This window comes from Nanorana parkeri, unplaced genomic scaffold (genome assembly GCF_000935625.1).
Source record: "Nanorana parkeri isolate BGI_ZX_2015 unplaced genomic scaffold, ASM93562v1 scaffold144, whole genome shotgun sequence".
Classification (NCBI taxonomy): domain Eukaryota; kingdom Metazoa; phylum Chordata; class Amphibia; order Anura; family Dicroglossidae; genus Nanorana; species Nanorana parkeri.
In genome coordinates, this window is record NW_017306412.1 from 13,021 (window position 1) to 23,861 (window position 10,841).

Genomic DNA, 10,841 nt, shown 5'->3' on the forward strand with positions numbered 1-10,841 from the left:
GCTCAGCGGCATTCGGCTATTCACTCACTGCTGTTCGGCATGTTTAAGAATAGCCCGAACAGCAGTGAGAAGCCTGCCGGAGGTTCGGCTCAGCCGATCCAAATGTTGGATCGGCTGAGTCGAACTCCTTCTGCACTTCGGGTCGGCCGAACATGCCGACCCGAAGCTACTCGAAGCAAGTCGATGTACGGCTGATTTCAGCCGATATGCGGCTGAAATCAGCCGTACCAGCCTGATGTGAATAGACGAACTGAGTTCGGCTCACTTCACTTCAGATCGGTCATTCACTCGGCTGCCCTCGGCAGCTTCGTGAATAGACCCCTAAGATTTTATTTTAAAAACCAGCAATGGCTGCATGGTGTTTCCCTGGTGGGTTACCCAATGGTGACAACTGTGGACAATGCCTACATAATGTCTGTAGTGTATATTGGAAGCCTGTGTTAAGGTGGCCATACACTTCACAACCATCGCAAGACCTTAGTCTTGCGATGGTTGTAAAGTAATTAAAAAAACGTACGATCTGCCCATCTTGGACAGGCAGATCGTGCTTGCAATGACCGCAATGCTGAACGGTCCGTTCGGCATTTGTCTCCTGAGCACCTTTCAAATCAGCCGCAAATCTTAAGATTTTCGGTGGGTTTTTCTAGCGTGCTCCTTAGACAAAAGACGTGCGACCGTACAGTAGAAACGGTCACATGTCTTCATTCACACTGCACGATTCTTGTACGATCGTGGGATTTCCCGCGATTCTCGTACGAGAATCGTGCAGTGTATGGGCACCTTTACAGAGTGACAATCCAGGAGCACAACTGGGAGACAGGGACAGAGAGTAGTCACTCTGTGATAGGAAGTGCCTGAAGTGGAACCTTAATGGCAGAATCACCAGGTATTAATTTACATAAAACTGGAGATTAAAAATAAATATTGAAAATTACATAAACATGTTAATGATTATATAAGTGTAGCCCCCGCCTGTGTTGGACTCCCAAAGGCTGGGAGGGTGGACATTTCACTCTCAGGGGTGGATGCTTAGCCGGGTTGCGGGATGTAAACAGTAAATTGGGTGCCAGTCATTTTAAGGTCTTTTTAGATGCTTTATTAAAGAACAACCAAACTGGGAGAGAGGGTATAGGCCTCAGACATCCATAGCGAAAGTAGACTCCAGACTCACCAATCCCTTCCAGCTTCCACAGGGCAGGAATACTTTAGTTGAACAGAAGGTGACATTGTGTAGTAGAGCAGCAGCAGAATAGAGGATACGCATGGGATCTTCACTGGGAGAGAGACACCAAACTTGTTCCTGAGGTCCATGCCATCCTGGTCTTCTTGGCACCTCCAGCATGCATAGGGCTCCTCTGGTTCTCCTTCTCAGACAGTTCCAGACCCCACCCGAGTCCACATGTGGGCCTCCTGCAGGCTTAAGGCACAGTCAGCTTTTCCATCCTTGTCCCACCCCCAGGCCAAGCCGGGGAGTGGACTGCCCAAGCAGATGGCAATTCCTAAGTATTTATGCACTTCCCCAGCATGCGCCACTGGCCATGAAACTCCTAGTGATTGGCTGGTGAGGATTAGATACTCCTAATGTTCCCCTATTGGCTGCCCCACTCTGTGGCAGGGTCACACCCCACTAACAGGTGCAATCAATAAGCAGAACACCTATATTTAACCAAATGATCACAGACTACAAACCAGCCAGACTGATTACACTGCTCGCAGCACTCAATTTAGGTAGCCACTCTACTTAGGATGGAAGGGGCTACATAAGATTTTAGTTTTGGGGTTTACATATACTTTAACTCAGCCTTTCTTGACCAGGGTGCCATTGTACACTGGGGTGTCTTCTGGCTGCCTTAGGGGTGCCTGAGCTGCCAGCACCATGCAAATCAATGATGGTAATCCAGGGAGGGTGAGATCCATTCAGGAAAGAATGGAAGTTCACCTCAGCCCAGGCTTGCTCCTCCTCCCGTCCTCTGTCATGCTGCAGCTCCTGATTTCATAGTAGACCTCTGATTTGAAGGGGGGACTGAGGACTCTGATGTGAAGGGGGGACTAAAGACTCTGATTGTGGGCTTCTGATGTGAAAGGGGGGTGGACGCTGATATGAAAGGGGCTCTAATGTAAAGGGATTGCTTCTGATGTAAAGAGGGCTCCTGATGTGAAGGGGGACTATGATGTGAAAGGACAGTGCTCTGATGTGAAGGGGGCTCCTAATGTGAGAGGGGGGACTCTGATGTGAAAGGAGGGGGTTTGCTGATGTAAAGGTGGCTTCTGAAAGACTGGGGTCCCTGATGTGACGGGAGCTTCTGATGTGAAAGGAGGGGGTTCCTGATGTAAAGTGGGCTTCTGATGTGAAAAGAGGGGTTTTGATGTGAAAGGAGGAAGTTCCTGATGTGAAGGGGGCTTCTGATGTAAAGGAGGGGACTCTGATGAGAAAAGGAGGGGGTTCATAATGTGAAAAGAGGAGTTCTGATGTGAAAGGAGGGGGTTCCTGATCTGAAGGGGGCTTCTGATGTGAAAAGATAGGTTCTGATGTGAAAGGATGGGGCTCTTATATGAACGGAGGGGGTTCCTGATGTAAAGGGGGCTTCTGATGTGAAAGGAGGGGGTCCCTGATGTGACGGGCGCTTCTGATGTGAAGTGGGCTTCTGATGTGAAAGGAGGAAGTTCCTGATGTGAAGGGGGCTTCTGATATGAAAAGATGGGCTCTGATGTTAACGGAGGGGGTTCCTGATGTAAAGGGGGCTTCTGATGTGAAAGGAGGGATTTTATTGTGAAAGGAGGGGGATCCTAATGTAAAGGGGGCTTCTGATTTGAAAAGAGGGGTTCTGATGTGAAGGGGGGTGGTTCCTGATGTGAAAGTAGAGGGCACTGATGTGAAAGGAGGGAGTTCCTGATGTGAAATGGGCTTCTAATATGAAGGGAAGAATCTGATCTGAAGGGGGAAGCCCCACATTTTTTTGTTTTTGCATGAGATCTTCCCTTACATTCTCAGATAAGTCTGGTATGGATTCTAGAGGGGCCACACATCGTTTTTACATTTAATACTAGATGCCCTAGCCGTATGCTGTATGTTTATTACATGTGCAGGCTGTTCTTCTTCCCCAGCAACAGGGATTATGTATTACTTCTCCCATCTGAGCAGCAGGCTATAGACGGAGCTCTCAAACAACTTTTACTGAGAACTATGTATGCTACATGTGTACTGTGTGGTTGACTTTCTTGTAGTGGTTCTTCAGCAAGGATGCTTATTATATTGTTTCACACAGAGACAGCTACCAGAGGTGAGCAATAAAAACATGCTGCAGTGTGCAAGGAAAATAGAAAGGTTGCATACAAATGACCCATTACAGTTACATCATATTAATAGCAACAAATTTTTACTTACTGAAAAAGACGCGATTGCTTTCCTTGTAATTCCACTCAATACATCATATCCAGATGTCAATGAATTTAACGACTGTGCATATGAACAAGGATTCAGTATAATGGGTCATTAACGGTATTGTCTGCACATCAGTGTAGCACATTAAGATGCACCTCACATATAGGGGTGTGGTACAATGGTGTCTTTCAATGCAGCGTTTGACAGCTGAATGGCACTGAAAGCTCTCGGGAGTGTCAGGAGACCAGTGCCGTCCATTCAGTGACATGTAACAAGGGAAGCACTTTTTACAACTGAAATGTCCGACTTTCTCCTAAATTGTAGTTTATAAAATTGCTGTATGACAGCCACGAGAGATGAAATCTTAGGAAATCTACTCTTGGAAATCTTTACCCTTAGTCATTAAGGGCTATGTATGAAGAAAATGAAACCTAAAGACAGTTAAGTGTTTTCCCATTGTGCCAGATTTCTTGCTTTTCACAGTTATAAGATGAAGACTGATAGATCACTATTAGCAACAAACCACTTTGTCCAGATTGTCCAAGGAGTTTAACAATCACCGACGCTCACTGAGCCATTTAGGATCACTCCCTGTTACCCAGCCATCTGACAATCTTATTGTACAATCTCTTTTAGATTTACCAACTAGGTAGTGCAAAGAACGCATTGCTTAGATAAGTGCTCATATCACAAAGTTGTTGGTAGACTGCACAATCAGACTGTAGCATAGTGGCAACATGAGAACATAATTTCCTTAGGGATATGCAAGTCACATAGCAGTGAATGCTGTGTTTTTCCACAATTGCTCTTTACCTCCCACGGTTCCACCAATAGGATTGCATCAAGAAATGCTACATCCAGGATTTATAGATGCGAAGGATTTCCAAGCTTTTGGGATGTAAAAAGAGCAATCCCGACTCCTCTACTGGGCCTAGTGCTACCTGAACACCATTTCTTCCCCTTCATGGTACTAGCTTTGGCAGATCACAGCAAAACTCTGCATCTCAACTATTTGGTCCAGCCCCCGTCCTCCGACCTACTTTACTACACCCCCTCCCCCTTCCACCCCACCTCCTTCGAACTTTCTACTGCTACCCCCTAGCTTGATGTGTCCTGCCCTATTAAGACTTCTTTTCCAGGAACCCTTGCACTTTAATTTCTCTCCTCTCCTGCTGAGGCCTGTCACCAATTGTGATTTCTTCATATTTTAGCACAATGTTTATTTCCTCTACCAATGTGGTTTATGCAGATTTCGGTGACAGGATACCCGTAAACAAATGCACTTTTGTTTTTACTGGGTGGCCTCTCTCCCCCTTCCCTGTGTCTTATGATGCTGTCGTATTGTTCTCTTTACACCTGTTGTTCTACAACTGCACTTTGTTGTTCTCAGTTTATTGTTCTTTCATTATACTTAAATAAAAATTATTTGAATAAAAACAAGAGTAAACCTAATCAATTTCTATGTTGTGCTAATGCAACTACAGGGCCTTATGGTCTACTTGATAGAAAATGTATGTATGCTCGTGGAGTAGAGGAAGGAAGCAGTTGTGGACCTTGGGCATATGAGGTATATCCTAAAAAATTTAATTTTTATTTCTTGGCTGTCCCTCCTCCCCACCATGGCTGTTCTACTAGGATAACCTGCAAGACCTGGCTGTCATTTTGACATCTGGATCCTGCTCTGTGTCTCCTGTGTGTATGATGCACGCATACAATGTTTATAGGAAACATGATATTATTGTTGTTACGACATATTTATACTAGAGGGCATATTTATAAAGCAGCCAATTTAACATTTATCAACCATTACCTATAGGTGAATCTTCCAGGTGCAAGTGTTAAGGTGCCCATACACCTTACGACTATCGCAAGACTTTTGCCTTGCGATGGTCGTAAACTTATTAAAAGCTCGTACAATCTGTCCATCTTGGACAGGCAGATCGTACTTGCAATCATCGAAAGCCCACCCCGCTGAGGGGCAAGCTTCCGATGACCGCAATGCTGAACGGGCAGTGTGCGCATGCGCACACCGGCCCGTTCCGCAGTTGTCGAACGAGCAGGCTAGAAACCCGCTGACAATCGTACGATTCCCGGCGGGTTTTCTAGCATGCTGGTTCGACAAAAGACGTGCGACCGTACAGTAAAAACGGCCGCACGCCTTCCATACACCTTGCGATTATTGTATGATCGCGGTATTTCCCGCGATTATCGTACGATAATCGCAAGGTGTATGGGCACCTTTATAAATGACAGCAATTGGCTCAGACCAGTATGTGCTGAAAGTCACATTCACAGCTTTATAGCTGGAGGGTGGGGCTACTTTTGTTTCCCATGGTCCCTGTGTGTGTTGTAAAATAGCCACCACTCCAAGCTCGCTCCCATGATGAGCTTAAATCTGACGTTTCGTTTGCTAGTTGTATTAAGGTTTTAGTTTATCACAGGAGTGAGCTTGGAGCGGTGGATACTTAACAACACACACACAGGGACCAAGGAGAAGAAAAGTAGCCAACTTCCAGAAGGAAGGACAGTGTCAGCACCAATTCAGAGATGATTTGAGGATCTACCACTGAGTTGTGCACATAAAACTATTTTTTTTGTTAATAGTTAAGGTACTTGAATGTAGTTTTAAGACTTATCTCCTGCGTTTAATGTCACTTTAAGTATGTGACAATATTGTGACTGTCATTTACACTATACAGGTTACCAAAGAACCCCAATTTTATCAAGACTACCCATTCTTTCTGTATTTTCGGAGAACCCACATTCTACATGTCCAACCTTCATTGTGAGTTATTATCAGTCTACCTAGTAACCAAGAGATTCAATATACACACTTCTACATCAACTTAGATTTGTGAAGGAAAAAGACACTGTTGTGTGCCCGAGTATTATGTTGGAAGGCCTGTATACAATTTTTTTTTTTTAGAACTCTTCAGTATGTCTTTGCTAGCAGCCAATTGTCCTACTTAAACTGTTTTCTGTCCTATGTTAAGACCCATTTCCTCAAAGTTATTTCCTCTCAGATCTATCATACTAGGCTGGACTGTAAATTCATACCGCATATACAGTTCAGATCCATGTGAAACTGCTCAGAGAAGATGATTGGAGGAAACGGTTAATGACATTTCACCAGTAAACAGGCCTGCATACAGCTTATCCTACTCAGGCTCGACCCTACCGCAAGGCAAGCGGCCGCCCGAGGGCGCTGATGGGGTGAGGGCGGCGGCTGCGGGAGATTTGAAAAGAGGGGTTCTGATGTGAAGGGGGGTGGTTCCTGATGTGAAAGTAGAGGGCACTGATGTGAAAGGAGGGAGTTCCTGATGTGAAATGGGCTTCTAATATGAAGGGAAGAATCTGATCTGAAGGGGGAAGCCCCACATTTTTTTGTTTTTGCATGAGATCTTCCCTTACATTCTCAGATAAGTCTGGTATGGATTCTAGAGGGGCCACACATCGTTTTTACATTTAATACTAGATGCCCTAGCCGTATGCTGTATGTTTATTACATGTGCAGGCTGTTCTTCTTCCCCAGCAACAGGGATTATGTATTACTTCTCCCATCTGAGCAGCAGGCTATAGACGGAGCTCTCAAACAACTTTTACTGAGAACTATGTATGCTACATGTGTACTGTGTGGTTGACTTTCTTGTAGTGGTTCTTCAGCAAGGATGCTTATTATATTGTTTCACACAGAGACAGCTACCAGAGGTGAGCAATAAAAACATGCTGCAGTGTGCAAGGAAAATAGAAAGGTTGCATACAAATGACCCATTACAGTTACATCATATTAATAGCAACAAATTTTTACTTACTGAAAAAGACGCGATTGCTTTCCTTGTAATTCCACTCAATACATCATATCCAGATGTCAATGAATTTAACGACTGTGCATATGAACAAGGATTCAGTATAATGGGTCATTAACGGTATTGTCTGCACATCAGTGTAGCACATTAAGATGCACCTCACATATAGGGGTGTGGTACAATGGTGTCTTTCAATGCAGCGTTTGACAGCTGAATGGCACTGAAAGCTCTCGGGAGTGTCAGGAGACCAGTGCCGTCCATTCAGTGACATGTAACAAGGGAAGCACTTTTTACAACTGAAATGTCCGACTTTCTCCTAAATTGTAGTTTATAAAATTGCTGTATGACAGCCACGAGAGATGAAATCTTAGGAAATCTACTCTTGGAAATCTTTACCCTTAGTCATTAAGGGCTATGTATGAAGAAAATGAAACCTAAAGACAGTTAAGTGTTTTCCCATTGTGCCAGATTTCTTGCTTTTCACAGTTATAAGATGAAGACTGATAGATCACTATTAGCAACAAACCACTTTGTCCAGATTGTCCAAGGAGTTTAACAATCACCGACGCTCACTGAGCCATTTAGGATCACTCCCTGTTACCCAGCCATCTGACAATCTTATTGTACAATCTCTTTTAGATTTACCAACTAGGTAGTGCAAAGAACGCATTGCTTAGATAAGTGCTCATATCACAAAGTTGTTGGTAGACTGCACAATCAGACTGTAGCATAGTGGCAACATGAGAACATAATTTCCTTAGGGATATGCAAGTCACATAGCAGTGAATGCTGTGTTTTTCCACAATTGCTCTTTACCTCCCACGGTTCCACCAATAGGATTGCATCAAGAAATGCTACATCCAGGATTTATAGATGCGAAGGATTTCCAAGCTTTTGGGATGTAAAAAGAGCAATCCCGACTCCTCTACTGGGCCTAGTGCTACCTGAACACCATTTCTTCCCCTTCATGGTACTAGCTTTGGCAGATCACAGCAAAACTCTGCATCTCAACTATTTGGTCCAGCCCCCGTCCTCCGACCTACTTTACTACACCCCCTCCCCCTTCCACCCCACCTCCTTCGAACTTTCTACTGCTACCCCCTAGCTTGATGTGTCCTGCCCTATTAAGACTTCTTTTCCAGGAACCCTTGCACTTTAATTTCTCTCCTCTCCTGCTGAGGCCTGTCACCAATTGTGATTTCTTCATATTTTAGCACAATGTTTATTTCCTCTACCAATGTGGTTTATGCAGATTTCGGTGACAGGATACCCGTAAACAAATGCACTTTTGTTTTTACTGGGTGGCCTCTCTCCCCCTTCCCTGTGTCTTATGATGCTGTCGTATTGTTCTCTTTACACCTGTTGTTCTACAACTGCACTTTGTTGTTCTCAGTTTATTGTTCTTTCATTATACTTAAATAAAAATTATTTGAATAAAAACAAGAGTAAACCTAATCAATTTCTATGTTGTGCTAATGCAACTACAGGGCCTTATGGTCTACTTGATAGAAAATGTATGTATGCTCGTGGAGTAGAGGAAGGAAGCAGTTGTGGACCTTGGGCATATGAGGTATATCCTAAAAAATTTAATTTTTATTTCTTGGCTGTCCCTCCTCCCCACCATGGCTGTTCTACTAGGATAACCTGCAAGACCTGGCTGTCATTTTGACATCTGGATCCTGCTCTGTGTCTCCTGTGTGTATGATGCACGCATACAATGTTTATAGGAAACATGATATTATTGTTGTTACGACATATTTATACTAGAGGGCATATTTATAAAGCAGCCAATTTAACATTTATCAACCATTACCTATAGGTGAATCTTCCAGGTGCAAGTGTTAAGGTGCCCATACACCTTACGACTATCGCAAGACTTTTGCCTTGCGATGGTCGTAAACTTATTAAAAGCTCGTACAATCTGTCCATCTTGGACAGGCAGATCGTACTTGCAATCATCGAAAGCCCACCCCGCTGAGGGGCAAGCTTCCGATGACCGCAATGCTGAACGGGCAGTGTGCGCATGCGCACACCGGCCCGTTCCGCAGTTGTCGAACGAGCAGGCTAGAAACCCGCTGACAATCGTACGATTCCCGGCGGGTTTTCTAGCATGCTGGTTCGACAAAAGACGTGCGACCGTACAGTAAAAACGGCCGCACGCCTTCCATACACCTTGCGATTATTGTATGATCGCGGTATTTCCCGCGATTATCGTACGATAATCGCAAGGTGTATGGGCACCTTTATAAATGACAGCAATTGGCTCAGACCAGTATGTGCTGAAAGTCACATTCACAGCTTTATAGCTGGAGGGTGGGGCTACTTTTGTTTCCCATGGTCCCTGTGTGTGTTGTAAAATAGCCACCACTCCAAGCTCGCTCCCATGATGAGCTTAAATCTGACGTTTCGTTTGCTAGTTGTATTAAGGTTTTAGTTTATCACAGGAGTGAGCTTGGAGCGGTGGATACTTAACAACACACACACAGGGACCAAGGAGAAGAAAAGTAGCCAACTTCCAGAAGGAAGGACAGTGTCAGCACCAATTCAGAGATGATTTGAGGATCTACCACTGAGTTGTGCACATAAAACTATTTTTTTTGTTAATAGTTAAGGTACTTGAATGTAGTTTTAAGACTTATCTCCTGCGTTTAATGTCACTTTAAGTATGTGACAATATTGTGACTGTCATTTACACTATACAGGTTACCAAAGAACCCCAATTTTATCAAGACTACCCATTCTTTCTGTATTTTCGGAGAACCCACATTCTACATGTCCAACCTTCATTGTGAGTTATTATCAGTCTACCTAGTAACCAAGAGATTCAATATACACACTTCTACATCAACTTAGATTTGTGAAGGAAAAAGACACTGTTGTGTGCCCGAGTATTATGTTGGAAGGCCTGTATACAATTTTTTTTTTTTAGAACTCTTCAGTATGTCTTTGCTAGCAGCCAATTGTCCTACTTAAACTGTTTTCTGTCCTATGTTAAGACCCATTTCCTCAAAGTTATTTCCTCTCAGATCTATCATACTAGGCTGGACTGTAAATTCATACCGCATATACAGTTCAGATCCATGTGAAACTGCTCAGAGAAGATGATTGGAGGAAACGGTTAATGACATTTCACCAGTAAACAGGCCTGCATACAGCTTATCCTACTCAGGCTCGACCCTACCGCAAGGCAAGCGGCCGCCCGAGGGCGCTGATGGGGTGAGGGCGGCGGCTGCGGGCCTTTGCGGCAAGCCGGGCCGCACAGAGAGAACGGCCAAGTGGAGGAGGGGCCGAGGCGGGACAGGAGGCGGGCTTATACCGAGCCAGGCGATTTGTGAGCCGTCCGCCCCAGGCCAGCTGACAGGGCAGACCGATGGTAATTGCTGCTGCACCAGGCAGCATGGAGGCTCCGGGGCTGTCACTGTGGTCTGTGGACAGCGAGCGGCACTTTCCGGCCCTTCCAGTGTTGGCTCTGCAGGAGCAGAGCATCTGACCAGGCTGAGGCTGCACCAACTAGGGCGACAGCAATAAGCAGGTAGGTGTGCCTGGGGAGGGTTTATGCTAAGGGATTGTTCAAACCGAAAGCGGTGCCTTCCAGAGCGGTAGCTGCTGGAACGCACCATGATCTTCCCCCTGCGTTCTGGGGCGGGAGGCAT